Source organism: Rhinatrema bivittatum, chromosome 2, assembly GCF_901001135.1.
Source record: "Rhinatrema bivittatum chromosome 2, aRhiBiv1.1, whole genome shotgun sequence".
Classification (NCBI taxonomy): domain Eukaryota; kingdom Metazoa; phylum Chordata; class Amphibia; order Gymnophiona; family Rhinatrematidae; genus Rhinatrema; species Rhinatrema bivittatum.
Genome location: NC_042616.1, coordinates 65,613,475 through 65,629,221, shown reverse-complemented (window position 1 = coordinate 65,629,221; position 15,747 = coordinate 65,613,475). Strand labels below are relative to the sequence as shown.

Here is a 15,747-nt window from a genome sequence, read left to right as displayed (position 1 = left end):
AATTTACAGTGAAGACATATCTCCAGTGTCCAGATATAAGCCGGTTTTGGGAGAGTTAAGAGATATTTGGTGGCATACTCGATACATGTGGACAGCCTGGGAATAAATTGAATTATAGACGCTTTTTGGTAAAGTTTTCTCTTACATTTTTCGAAGGTAAATGTATATTATATGTCATGACTCATAAGGTGACTAAATTTGGGTTTGTTTTCTCAGTGGTTACCATCCCCCTGAGGAAGCAGATGGTTGTGAAACAAGGGCCGCTTGTTGGGGTTAAACCACAGTGACAACATGCAGTCAGTCATATGAAGGAGGGTTGCCTAGAAGTGAAGAGACCCATACAGGGAAATTTGTCAGACGAAGAAATATTTAAGTGGTTTACAATATTATACAGTCATGTTTCAGTATGAAAAAATGGGCGAAAGCCAAGTACAGAGTTGTAAGTGGTTATAAAAAACCACAGGGGGTTCATACACATGACTTTGTATTTGATTAATGAAAAACATTGATGTATAGGCCTTTTGGTCTTGTGGCTCACTATTCCATAGTATTTGGTGTGGTGCTTTTAGAGTATGAATGTGCGTGTGTGAGTGTATGTATTTGAGGACACATTTCCAAAATAATTTAAAAAGCTGTGATAATAAAATTGTGTACTTTTCTCTTACAAATTTGAACTTATCCAGATAAGTAGTAGCACTTATCTGGTTATATTTCTATTTATCCAGCTAAATAGCAGCAGATGCTGCTTAGCTGGTTAAGCATGGTAAGCTAGCTGGATACGTTTTTTTAAAAAAGCGCTCTTAAAATGCTACTTATCCAAAATCATCTAAATAGATAAGTCTAACAGCTCTACTTATCCAGCTATCAGATTTAGCTGGATATGTAGCGATTTAAGACTTATCCAGCTAATAGCATTTTTTTTTACTTATTTGGCTATCTTACATAGCCAGATAATGTCAAAAAGCACTACTTAAATGGACTAGTAGTGCTTTTGAGACTTATTCGGCTAAGTGCTGCTACTTAGCCAGATAAATTGGAACTTGTGTAGCTCGTGGTTTTTACATCCGCGAGCATTTATGCACATATATACTCATATTTTATAACCTGCACATATCAAATCCACGCAGGTTATAAAATGCAGTAGCAACTTTGCATGCACCTGTACACATGTGCAAATGGGAGCACATGAGCAGTTCTGAAAGTTATCCTCCCTGTGAATCTGTCCTAAAAGGAGTTAATAAGGACATTGGTTTTCTCACCTGTTACTAAGTATTAACCCACTTTAGAGCTGACAGGATAATGCATGTTAATTGTAGTTTTTAACACAAGTAGTAATTAGGCTTTAATACATGATGTGCAAAGATAATGACATGCAGAGCATGGCAGCATTACAGTGTCTTCATTAATCTGAACGTGCCCATTTTCATCTGACCACATTCTGCATTGCTCCTTGCAGTCCATGTTAACCAACCCTACGAAAATAAGCTGGTAACTGCAGTCTGCTGGGAAACTAGGAGAGGAAGGGTATTAATGTGGGACTTCACGTTTCCCTTTCACTAACTCTACTCAAAATACTGAAGGGGGTTCCTAAACCCTTATTCTCCAGACAGACCTCCAGGCCAACACCCTTCCCCCCCCCCCCCCCCCCCCACACACACACACACCCAGCCATTCACTGACATCCATATTAGTTCTCTGGACCAGGTTCCCCTCCTATTCCACCCTCTGAAAATAAACCCCTGTATTAGTGGAATTGGGGGTCTCTGCCTCCCACCCCCCGATTCCCGTGGTTGCACATCCATCCACTCCATCTACTGCAAAATCAATAGGAGGGATTCATTGCCCATCTGCTAGCAGGGTTTTAAATGGCACATACCAACCTGGTGTTGTACTATGATCCTCATGGGGGATGTGGGAGACCCACCGACTACCACCAACTGAAGTAGTTTTAGTACAGAGAGGGTAAAAAAGTAGTGAAACCCAGAAGGGCATTTTAATTGCTAAATCTAGGACAATATTTGCACTGGAACATGGTGTGAGGGAATCTATAGGAAACTCGCCCAGACACAGCTGTCTTACCAGGTCTTCCTTAAGATGCAGACCCACAAGGAATCCTGGGTGAAGAGAGGAGCCCCTCACTAGAATACAAATACTCAGAGCCTAGAATGGTTAGACAGGCCCTGGGGAGCAGGCAGAAAGCCATTCTATGAGAAGTCCTGCAATGTGTGATGTTTCTGTATTACCTGAACTTTAAAGTGAGCTGCATCTTTTTTTTTTGAGTTTTTGCTTTGCTCTTCGTTTTCACTGTAAAATAAATTGCACAGAAAGGAAAACAGCCAGAGTCTGCCCCCTTATTCCTTCTGGCTGTTTCCTGGTAACCAAACAAGGCTGAACTGAAATTTGGGAAATCTGCCCTCTCTTTGATACACACCCCCTACCATACTTTGATAAGACCATGCCCTCTGGCATACATGATAACTCTGGGAATTCTTTTATTTTGAGCTCCAGTATGCAGAAGCGTCATCAAGTCAGTTTGGCACTGACTGAATGGATTTCACAAGCTTTAGAGGAAACGTCCAAGCATGAAGTATAAGGTTTAAAGCAAGGGTGTCAAACGGAAATCCTTAAGGTCAAGCCTGCTTTCAGGCTGTCCCTCACGACTGGGCAGAAGATATATTTGCACACATTTGAAGAAGTAGTGCATCCAAATAACCTCATGGGCAGACTGGTTCCTGGCTCTTGAGAATTACATGTGGCGGATACCCCTGATTGAGAGAGCAATTTTCAAAAACCATTTACGAGTAAAAGACATTTTGGGAATGTGTCCCCCCCCCCCCCTCCCCCCCCAGGTAAAAGTATACAGGTTGTTTTAAAGGGAAAAAAGTATCTGCAGAAGAAGCTCGTGCAAATCTCTGTGGGGACCTTTTTCCCCTAGGCAATTCTCACAGGGAAAGAACCCTTCGCTTTCCCTTTGAGAACTGGTGCAGAGTCTGTAGGTCAAAGTGAAATGAGAGAAAATAAAGCAGAAGGCAGTGACTCTGTCAGTATATCCACTCCAGCTCAGATATCTTCCCTCTTTTTCTTTTGTTCATGTTTATTCTCAATAAAAAATAAAGTAAATCCAGCTCAAAATAGAACAGTTCTTTCTTTGGGCAGGTAACACACATTTCCTGTGGTTTTCCAGCAATAGAAAATCTGTTGCCTATTCCTGGAATCTTTCACTTTGCAGTTGTTTTGTTATGTGTTCTTAAAACTTTTTTTTTTTCTTTAAATGAAGATTGGGAATGTCGGTTTTGCAATATTCTGCGGTTTGAGTGACTGAGCACTTCTTTTTTTATTTGCTGACTTCAGGAAGAAACAGAAAACTGGGTTGCTAAAATGAGATCTGCTGAGCAAGGGCCTGATTCACTTCAGCTTTTCTCCTACAGACACCAAGGCCGATGCAATACCGGGCGCTCAGGCTTGCGCACAGGTTAACCCGTGGTGGGGTGCACGTTTTGGACGCGCATCCATAACCCTTTATGCAATAAGGGGATTCGCACGTCCCAACCAGCGCATAGCTAACAACACTCATCACATATAAATGCCATGTTGATGAGGCTATTAACTTTTACCCCCAATGTAAAAAAAAATAACCGTGAGGTGGGAATTATTTATTAAACAGAATTCTTACGGGTAGATTGCGTGAAAAATGGGGGTTATGTGCGTGGCTGAGCCTTGTGCGTGCTGCGCACATTTTCAAAGGGGCCTGGCCATGCACGTAACTCCCGTTACACGCAGAAGTGCCGAGCCGAGGAAAAGGGGTGGTCCGGGGGACGAGGAGGGGCAGCCCGGGGGTGGGGCTGTAGGCGCGCACAACTTGCCATTGCTCCAATGGAGCAGTAAGTATCAAAATAAACCCAAAAAAAGGTAGTAGAAAGGGTTTAGGGGGTGGGGGGAGGAGAGGAGAGGAGAGAGGAGAGAGGAAGAGTAAGGGAGGTTAGTTAGGGGGATAGGGAACAGGAGAAGGCCGGGGATGCATCGTCGCACGAACTTAGCATAAATCATCCCCCCACTGCGCACGCCACACGCTCGGCCCCTGGATTTTATAACATGTGCGCGCCGCTTAGCTTTTAAAATCTACCCCGTAGTGTAGCATAGTAACATGCTCTACAGCAGAGGCACTGTGGATAATAACTGTGTTCAATAACATTCTGTAATTCAATTTTTTTTTACTAGGATTTTCTTCATTTTCAGATAAAAGGGAATGCGATTGGTCACCGTAGCACCTGCTATTGAAAATTCATCTGCGAACACATTTGAAGAACACAGACTGTCCAAATGTACATAGGGCGGGAAATTTCCAAAGGCCTTCTCACAAGTACCCCAGCGCTTTACTCATAAAAATGCACTCTTACATAAATTGTTTTGGTGGGATATATGCATGTACTCTCTCTTTCAAAAATTGATATAAATCATCTGTCTATTTGATTTAGAAAGTATGCATGCTGTTACAAAATTACCCCTTAAAACAATGGAAGTGGTATATTGAAGAGCTATGGATGTAGGATGAGAGCAGGGATTGCTTGGAAGAATTTTTTCAGTGGTTGAATTGGTGTGACGCTAATTTAAATTTGTCTCCTTTTTTAGATTTAGTCAGGGTTCTCTTTTTAGAGATAATAAATATTTAAAAGTATAATCCACGTACTCTCCAAATAATATGAAGTAGCCCTCTTTGACTCAGACAAACTACAAATATGCATAGTATACTGGCCCCCCACCAAACTTCTTGACAATGACATATCCCCCCTTATAGAATTCTTCATAACAAACATCAATCATAAAAAACCCACAATTATCCTCAGAGATTTTAATCTCCATACTGATGTCACCCCTCTATCCCAAACTTGCCAAACCCTGATGGACGTACTAACCACCCTCAGCTTCACACAACATGTGAACAACCCAACACATAAAGCAGGCCACACTCTTGACCTTATTTTCATAAACAACTTCTTCTCAAACACAACAATATCTTACTGACCACTTTCTCCTACAATGCAAGACCCAAACCAACTCAAACAACAAGCCAGAGACTAAGAAACTCTACTCATTCAAGTACAGACCCCCTTTCCCGCCAGACCTACTCCAACAAGAACTCGAAAAGCAACTGATGAACTTAGATCTCTCAAATATAAACAATGCCACCCAATCATGGCTCCAAATTACAACCGAAATTGCTAATACTATAAACCCAGAAAGAACAAAACAGATCAAGAACAAAAGAGAAAACATGAACCCATGGCTCAATACACAATTAAGAGACACCAAATCCACCTTAAGGAGAAAAGAAAAAGAATGGCGAAAAAATAAATGCCCACTAACACTGGAAAGATATCACACACACCTAGCATATTACAAAAACCTGATAAACAAAACTAAGAGAGATTACTATGGAAAAAAATCCAAAGCTTTTCTAACAACCTCAAATCACTATTCAACGTAGTGAACCACTTAATCTCAGACAACAACAACACCATCACACCCCCAAACAAAAAGCTAAGCCAAGAACTTGCTATCTTCTTCAAAAACAAAATCAGCAAAACAGAGAAAATAAGCAAAACTCCATACCAAAACACACAGCTAAACACCAAGGTTATCACACCATGGACCGCATTCGACCCGGTATCGACCACTGAAATGAAGAAATTAATTAAAATCCTAAACCCTGCCTATCACGAACTCGACATAATACCTATACGAATCTTAAAGGAAATATCTCAAACCATTACTCCAACCATCACGGCAATTATAAATAAAACACTAGAGGAAGGTGAACTACCAGACAAATTAAAAATTGCCACAATTAAACCCATCATAAATAAAAAAGAACCTCAATCCTGATGAGCTCAACAACTACTGCCCAATTTCTAACCTATCTTTCCTCGTCAAACTAACTGAAAAGGCAGCCCTTAAACAACTCAATGATTATCTTGACACGAATAACATCATCTACCCCACCCAACACAGATTTCAAAAAAACCACAGCACAGAAACCCTACTCCTCAACCTATCAAACACAATAAGAGGTTTCGACAGTGATCAATGATACATCCTCATCCTATTAGACCTCTCTGCTGCCTTCGACACGGTCGAACAGAAAAGCATAATCTCCAGACTGAAATCAGTCTAACTGGTAAAAAACTAGATTAGTTTACATCCTTCCTCCAAAACATATCTTTCAAGGTAAACATCAATAATCTCATCTCTGAAGCCATCCCACTAGAAACCGGAGTCCCTCAAGGATAAGAACATAAGAACATAAGAATATGCCATACTGGGTCAGACCAAGGGTCCATCAAGCCCAGCATCCTGTTTCCAACAGTGGCCAATCCAGGCCGTAAGAACCTGGCAAGTGCCCCAAAACTAAGTCTATTCCATGTTACCATTGCTAATGGCAGTGGCTATTCTCTAGGTGAACTTAATAGCAGGTAATGGACTTCTCCTCCAAGAACTTATCCAATCCTTTTTTAAACACAGCTATACTAACTATACTAACTGCACTAACCACATCCTCTGGCAACAAATTCCAGAGTTTAATTGTGCATTGAGTAAAAAAGAACTTTCTCCGATTAGTTTTAAATGTGCCCCATGCTAACTTCATGGAGTGCCCCATAGTCTTTCTATTATCCGAAAGAGTAAATAACCTATTCACATCTACCCGTTCTAGACCTCTCATGATTGTAAACACCTCTATCATGTCCCCCCTCAGCCGTCTCTTCTCCAAGCTGAAAAGTCCTAACCTCTTTAGTCTTTCCTCATAGTGGGAGCTGTTCCATTCCCCTTATCATTTTGGTAGCCCTTCTCTGTACCTTCTCCTATCAGCCACACAGTTCAACATATTCCTCCTTCCATTATGTCAACTACTTTCAAACCTCAGTGTCACATACTTCATGTATGCCAACGACATCCAACCACGGTAATCATTCCTATAACAAACACCCTCGAGAATGCTATGAAACTCGTGGCCACATACCTCAATCACATAAAAAACATGCTAAACCAAATGAAACTCTGCCTTAATATGGACAAAACTGAATGTTTTCTACTTGAAAGAAAAAAATCTGGAGACCACCAGAATCATACCATTCAAATTGACAATACTCTCATCAAGATAAAAGAAAACGTAAAGGATCTAGGAATTTGGATTGACCCAGAACTGAACTTCAAAAAACACATTGCAATGAAAATCACAGAAGGTTTCCACAAATTATTAATTCTCAAACACCTCAAATCACTACTGAACCAACCCAAATTCAGAACCATTCTCCAATCTCTATTTACAAGCTTCGACTATTGCAATTCTCTTTTGATAGGCTTACCCAAATCAATGACTCACCCACTACAAATATTACAGAATACCACTGCTAGAATCCTCACCGGCCACAAAAAAAACGGATCACATCACTGTAAGAAAAAGATCTCAATAGCTGGACCACGTCTTTGGAATAGCCTACCGGAAAACCTAAGACTACAAAACAACACAAAAATATTTAGAAAACTACTCAAAACCTGGTTATTCAGACAAGCCTACAAAGAAGGGATAGGGTAAACAATTCAATACTATCCTGCCCTACCCAAAATAAATAACCACCGCTAAGCACTTTATCACTTGATAACTCTACCTACCCGTCATACCTATCATCATAATTGGTTGGTCCTATTGTAGACAATTGCTTTTCCTCACTTGTAAAATATACTCAATATGAGGCTGCACCTCGTTGTGAAACTCCCCTAAAACTAACTGATATAACTACAAAACTACGACCCCATCGGTACTACTGTACGTAGTAAAACTGTTCATATAAACTCTTCTTATACTCTCCCACAGTTATCAATATAAACCGTTTGACTGTTCATGTAAACCACTGTTATACTTGTACGTCAGAAAGAAGGCCTGTGCCGCCTCCCACAATTATTTAATGTAAACCGTTTGATGATTCATGTAAAATGTTGATATTTCTGTAAACCGGAGTGAAGGCCTGTGCTAAACTTCGGTATATAAAAACAAACTAACTAAATAAATAAATAAAACAGATCAAAATAAATTAGTGCATTTTCCCACTTGTCATCCATGGCAACTGAAGGAGAACCCTCTGGTGGGTCAGGTTTTTTTTTTTTTCCATTTGTCTTTTATGTTCTACTATAAGTGAGTTTAAATTTTAGCCTCAGTCAAAGGCTGGTCAGTTTTTCCAACAATATCCCTACAAGTGTGTAAAAAAACAACTGCTTACAAATGTGCCTTGTACTTTAACAAGGACCTTTTACTGAGACCCATAGAGAGGCCCACACAGGACAGAACAGTAAGTGGTCTGACCTTTTCCATTCAGGCACTGAAAATCATAGGGTTTGTTTTACAACATAGTAACAACATTACAAGTACATACATTCTTTGAGCAAGGTCCCTTGTTTCTATTTCAATGGGTTAGGAATTTGCAGGATAAGGTGGTATATTCCTTTTTTCTGAAGGAAGGTAGATAAAAAACAAATTTTGACAAATATGGATCCCATTACAATGGATCATTATCCTCATGTCTGCCCTCATTTTACCATAAAACTAATGTGAGTTTGCCAAGAACAAACCCTTTTATGTTGTGTGTGTGTTGTTGTTGTTTTGTTTTTTTTTTTAGTAATTGTGCCTTGACTAGAATAGTCTGTACGATTGTCTGCCTCTGTGGCAGGGCCGGTGCAAGGGGATTAGGTGCCCTAGGCGAGCCTTCTCCCTTGCACCCCCCTCCCTCCCCCCCCTCCGGTTTTCTGGGTCACGAGCAGGCTGGGCACTGCTCGCGGCCCGCCAAATCTCCACTCCTCTTTGCCACCGCTTGCGGCCCCATATGGCTCGCACCCAGTGGCGCACCAAGGGTCTCCGGTGCCCAGGGGGCCAATGCATGTGTGTGCCTCTCCAGCATCCCCCCCTTAATCCTTCTTGTACTAATGCTTAAGGTCACAGAAAATCAGTGGCATCTCTAGACAGAAGAATTTTTTTTTTTTGGGGGGGGGAGCCAAAATGACATTTCTTCATCTCATCCACCTCTATAGCATGGATCCTGCTTTAAAATTGGTTACAAAAAAAAAGTGTTAATAAAAAAGTCCAAAGGGTCTTCTGCGCAATTTTAAAAAGCTGGCCAATTTCACACTATAAAATTATTTGATAGCCTCATTCACCTAATTCTATATGGCTGTGAGAGTGAAGTCTGGAATTTATAGGAAGGGACAGAATGTCAATATAAATCCTGCACCTCCAGTTCTCTAACTCTGTGCATCCACTGAAATTCCCCCAAACAATGGAGCTTGGATGTTTCCCTTACAGCTCATCATACTAAAAGATATTTTCAAATTCTGGTGTCACCTCACAGTAACAGCAGCACAAACACCTTCCACTGCCAGGCACATTGTGAACTAACACAACACCTCGCAAAAAAGACACTCAAAATCTATACTGCAATCCCATCGTAACATAACAGTAATAACACCAAGGACTCAAACAACAATAACCCTACCTGTGAATAAGCAAGGGTAAATATTATACTGGGTCCTAGAATACCAATACACCACCTACTGAGGAAACAAAACAAACCTGAATGCTATAGATCCCTATACAGACACTACATGCTAGCAGAATCTCTCATCACGGTCACACACACAGGGCAAACACAGACTCTCACCAAACACAGAATACAAAACAAAGGAGCATAAATTAGACAAAAACTGAAATGGAAACTCCAAGAAGCCAGACTCTGTGTATTAACAATAGAAAAACAGAACCACCATTCCTCATAAAACAAATAAAATCAAGAAACATAAAGCATCAGTTATAATAGTAAAACCATAATAAAAGAATATTTTAAAACTACTGATAAATAGAATTTCTATTAATTAAAATCATATACATTTTTTACAATTTCCCAAACAATAAAATATTTCAAACAAGCACATATATCAAATAACATCCAATAATTAAAACTAATAAGGATTTTAAAAAGCCCCTGCTGTCCCCTTTTGTGGGAGCTCTTGATTTCCAGTCACCCTGATATTGTCAAGGATTAGGAGGTTATCCTCTCTCTCTCACACATACTCACATGTCCATTCTCTCTCACACATACACTGTCACATACATACACATTCATGCTCTTATATACACCATAACCCTCTCACTCTCACTCTCACAGACACTGATACACTCTCAGGCTCCAAGACACTCTCTTCCCCTCCAGCCCCCACACACAAACTCTTACTTCACTGGATTTTCTCATACACACTCATGCTCTCATACTCACTGGCTCCCTCACATACACACAAACACATACACCCAGGCAAGCTCCCAGTCATTCACACACAAACACACACAAACACACACACACACACTGACCCCCAGGCAGGCTCCCATTCATTTTCACACCACTCTCTCCCCATCCCCCAGGCATGCACACATTCATTCTCACACGCACCGACTCCCAGGCAGGCACCCATGCATTCACACACATACACCCCCAGGCAGAGTCCCATTCATACACATGCACACACTAAAGGCAGACCCCCCTCTCTTTCTTTTGCCAACAACCTTGGAACCTCTCTCATTCCTCTGCTGCCACTGTCACTGCTGCCGCATAGCTATTGGGGAGGCACTGATTGCTACTACTGGCACTGAAACCCATCCTGCTGCCTCCTCTATGCAGGCCCCGTGGGCTTCCACTTTCTCCATGCTGATCTCGTACATTGTGAGATACGCATAGAGAAAATGCTATTCTTGCACATTCCCAAAGATTACACGTGCCAATAAGTAAAAAGTAATTTATTTTTTTTTACCTTTGCTGTCTGATCTTAGTTTTCTAATTGGTTGGTCACAGGCTTTTTTTTTCCAACTTACCTTCCCTTTCTTATTTTTTTGCCAATTCCTTTTATATTGTCTTTTTTTCTATTTCTTTTCTCTCCATCTTCTTCCCTCAAACACAGTCAGGTTCTCATTCTCACATTTCTCCCTCACACACACACACAGGCTCTCACTGTCACATGCTCTCTCTCATACAATCATTCATACACACAGTCTCTCACTGGCACATGCTGTCTGACTCTCACACACACAGGCTCTCTCACACCCACATGCTGTCTTGCTCAAGCACAGGCTCTCACTGTCACATACTCTCTCTCTCTCACACACACACAGAGGCTCTCACATGCTCTTTCTCTCTCACACACACAGAGGCTCTCATATGCTGTCTCTGCAAACATTCTGGTCCTCACTCCCACACACAGTCTCTCAACTCATCTCATAAACACACACACACACACACACACTCTACAGACCCTCAGCCTCTCTCTCACCTCTGGGCCTCTTCTTCACAGGTCGCCGCAGGATAAGCTCTGCAGCAGCCCTGCTACCGAGCCTCTTCCTCTTCTCGGGCCGCTGCGACTTTCTTCCGGGGCTGCGCAGGCAGGAAGGAGGAGGAGTACCTGCACGTTTAGATGTGACCTTTTTCTTTGGGCCGTGCTCCACCATGGCCCTGCCAATTTTCTTGCTGTGCGTATCCGGCACACAGCACAGCACGTGGCTGATGCTCCTCCTCCTTCCTGCCCGCGTGGCTCTGGCAATGTTTTCTTCCGGGGTCCAGGCAGGAAGGAGGAGGAGCATCAGCGCGTTTAAACGCGACCTTTTTCTTCGGGCCTTGGTGATGTGAGCTCCACCACGGCCCTGCCAATCTGCCTGCTATGTGTTGCTGCTCAGCCACCAGTGGGATGAGGTCCACTGGCAGCCGCATGAGCCTCCCTGCACCCGGGAGCATTGGCTCCCCTCGGGATACCACTGCTCGCGGCGCCCCCTAATACTCGACGCCCTAGGGCCCAGGCCTAGTTCACCTAGTGCTTCCACCGGCCCTGCCCTATGGGCTGATCCATGTGGGTAAAACAAGGATTTTTTAGGTACATTGCATTGTATTGACAGAGGACACATCTGAAGAACTATCATTCACAGTGATAGAATAAGTTATTAAGTAGGGATGGACTTTCATTTGAAACAGGAAATTTCAAGAAAATTTCCTATTTTGTCGTCTTTTATTTTGAAAACATAATGAAAAGATACACGCTGCCAAAATTTTTTAAAAATCTACTCCAAGCTTCCTCTCTTTCTCCCGTACCTCATGAACTGTTGTTCCTCTCTTCCAGTTCTTGCCCCGTTTGTGCAGTAGGAATGTGCATTCATTGGTCATTTGTTTCGCGATGTGCGTGTATCTAGTACATGCGTACGCTTTCCATTGTACAAGAACGGACACTTACGGGTAGATTTTCAAAGGGGTATGCGTATAGGATACGCGTGTACCCCCCGAAAACCTACCCCAAACCCCCCCTGCGCGCGCCAAGCCTATTTTGCATAGGCTCGGCGGCACACGCAAGCCCCGGGATGCGCGTAAGTCCCGGGGCTTGCATGTCGGGGCATGCCGGGGGCGTGTCGGGGGCGTGCCCGGAGTGACGCGGCGTTACGCCTGCTTCCAGCAGGCGTAACTTTGCCGACAAAGGTGGGGGGGGGGTTTAGATAGGGCCGGGGGGGGTTAGGAAGGGGAAGGGAAGGGAAGGTGGGGGGAGGGTGAAGGAAAGTTCCCTCTGAGGCCGCTCCGATTTCGGAGCGGCCTCGGAGGGAACGGATACAGGCTGCGCAGCTCGGCGCGCGCAGGCTGCCGATTTTGGGCAGTCTTGCGCGCCCCGACCCCAGATTTTAATGATGTGCAAACAAAAGTACGCGTTCGCGCAACTTTATAAAATCCGGCCCTTAGCGTGTACTAGAGAGAAGCCTGTACCGTGAAACAAATGAAACGAATGACTAATGAACGCATATTCCTATTGTGCAGTACTATAAAATTTCATTGGCCAGCCTCAGGCCGGCATCATATTGTATTCTTGCCATTTTCAAAATAATCTTGTGCCAATTTAGAAATTGTCACAAATCCAAAATGGTGCCAGCCTTAGGTTGTCTTCTGCCATTTTGTATTTCTGTACTGGTGAGGAAGAGGAGAGGGAGAGGGAGCCCAGGGGAGAAAGGGGTCTGGGTGACTTTTAAAATTTCATTTTATTTTACTTCTTAAATTTTGTTTTCTTTCCTTTGTTTTAAATAAATGAAAAAAAAATGAAAGAAACAACAAATGAAAAAAAAAAAACAATTTGCAGTGCACACTCCTATTATGAAATCAAAATGTGGAAGTGATGTGGATGTGGATGTGGATGTGATGTGGATGTGGATGTGATTCAATGTATACGTTTTTTGTATAGTAATATAGTTGAGATGCAATGAATAACATCGACTGGTGTTTGACGGCCTCCTATTGAGATCTGATACTGTTGACAGGGTATAATTTCCATTTTCATTAGGTTAACTCTGCCTATTCTTTTATTTTTAATTGATACCGTCTCTCCACACACCCCTCCCACACACACACACACACACCCCTCCAAAAAGCTTTCTGATTTGCTTTTGGACAGTAAATAACTTCCTGCAAAAGGTTTTTAAACCTTCTTCTCTGGAATTCTTCATTCTTATAAATCCAATCATTGTGCATTAACTGCCTGTTATTAGTTTACTTCCATTTTAATTCTAATAAGAAGTGAATAGCATTTTAACAATGGTTAGTCTTAATTTCTCATCCAAAGCCCAAAAGAAACCACTGCTTAGTGCATTGTCCTCCTTTAACTGTCCCCTTTAAAACTGTAAAATGAACTGTATCGCATCTCAGAAAATACGTTATGATGGCTACACCGAATGATGGAACAGAAAACCCAACACATAAATAAATAAATAAATAAATAAATAAATAAATAAAGTCCAAATCTTTTAAGAAAGAGCTGCACCATGTTTTCAGATTTGTAATGAGAAAACAAGGCTGTGTCTTTATGGTTGGTAAGCATAGCCCTTGCTTTCAGTTAGATATGTTGTAACAGAAACAAGTTTTGACAGCTCTAATAGAAATATGTGTGTCTTTTTTTTTTTTCCCAGCAAGTTAATCAAGTCCTGTTAATGCCTGTTGCTGCGCACTCTGTTGCAAAATCTCTGGCAGATGGTCTTCCTTTAAATATTATAACAAGACAGAAGACACTGATATATTCTACTCTATCCTTCCTGATCTTTGTTGTATATTGTCAAGATATTTTCCATCACAAAAACTTAAATCTATATGATGCAGTATATGAAAAAAAGATGATTATACAAGAAGTATAATCTTCAAAAAAAACAAAACAAAAAACCAAAACCCTGCAGTATTGTGGGATATCTTGCTACACTTGACAGACCTGAAGTAGTTAATAAAGTATTGCACATTCTACTTTACGGCTATTTTGTGCACTTGCCCTGCATGTTTACGCTCCTTAAAGGTTGTAATCTTGAAGCGGAGCTGGCTGGAGATGACGAGGGCAGTCGTAGAAAAAAAAAAGCAACTTACCTCCCATAAGTGCCAGTGTGATGTCTGCTGCTTCTTTCAGAATGGCTGACATTCTTTTCCTCCAGGCACTAGAATCCGCACCCACACTGTCTTCCCACTAGGAATTTCCCTTTTCACTGAATCACAAAGCCAGGCCTGTTGCCTGACAGCCGAAGCTACGATAGTATCCCAGCACTCATGGAGGCTTTACATCGTTTACGTGTCAGTCTCCCAATCACTGTACAGAATGACAGAGCTCTGCTTATCCCATGACCTGCAGAAATACTGAAAATAACTCTACATTCCACTACCAACAAATAGTGGAGCAAGGCTTTCTTTTTGCTTCCTCTCTGATGATGTAACTACTTGTCCTATCAAAATCTGTAGCGACGGGCCTTTGTCAAATCACACCACAAAATTCTGGAAACTTACAGTCGGTAGGCAGAAACTGCCAAACACCTCTCTCTCTCTCTCTCTCTTTATGTATATATGCGTATGTGATTGAGCCCCAATATAAATTATCACACAATTTTTCCTTTATTGAAACATTTCTTAAATATAATTCCAAAAACAGATCTGTAACCTAGCAAACCATGCACTCTTCATCCCTATCCCATTCATACGGGGGTAGATTTTCAAATAGCGCAAATTGGCCTACTTTTGCTGGCGCATCAGGCGCAAGCAAAAGTAAGCTGGATTTTAGTAGATACGCGTGGAGCCGCACGTATCTGCTAAAAACCTGGATCGGCGCGCGCAAGGCTATTGATTTTGTATAGCCGGCGCGCGCCGAGCCGCGCAGCCTACCCCCGTTCCCTCCGAGGCCGCTCCGAAATCGGAGCGGCCTCGGAGGGAACTTTCTTTTGCCCTCCCCTCACCTTCCCCTCCCTTCCCCTACCTAACCCACCCACCCGGCCATGTCTAAGCCCCCCCCTTACCTTTGTCGGGGGATTTACGCCTCCCTCCGGGAGGCGTAAATCCCCGCGCGCCAGCGGGCCTCTTGCGCGCCGGGACGCGACCTGGGGGCGGGTACGGAGGGCGCGGCCACGCCCCCGGGACGCGACCTGGGGGCGGGTACGGAGGGCGCGGCCACGCCCCCGGACCGCCCCGGGCCGTAGCCACGCCCCGTACCCGCCCCCAAAACGCTGCCGACACGCCCCGAAAACGCGGCTGCGCTCGGTCCCGCCCCCGACACGCCCCCCTCCGAAAACTCCGGGCCCTGCTCGCCTAAATCCGCCCGGATTTGGGCGGATTTAGGCGAGCAGGGCTCTGGAAATCCGCCCCACAATTTTCAAACATATTTGAACCATAA

At 42.9% G+C, this 15,747-nt stretch overlaps 1 protein-coding gene across 4 annotated transcripts in view; it reads right to left on the bottom strand.

The window, feature by feature from the left end:
• ALS2CL (ALS2 C-terminal like) overlaps nt 1-15,747 on the bottom strand; it is a 297,669-nt gene that overhangs the window by 259,695 nt on the left and 22,227 nt on the right. The window contains exon 1 of one of the 4 annotated variants that reach the window (XM_029588274.1): nt 14,460-14,490. The exons of the other annotated variants lie outside the window; for them this stretch is intronic. The gene's annotated coding sequence lies outside the window, so the exon portion shown is untranslated. Of the gene's footprint in view, nt 1-14,459; nt 14,491-15,747 lie in introns of those variants that run through there. 4 annotated transcript variants of the gene reach the window in all.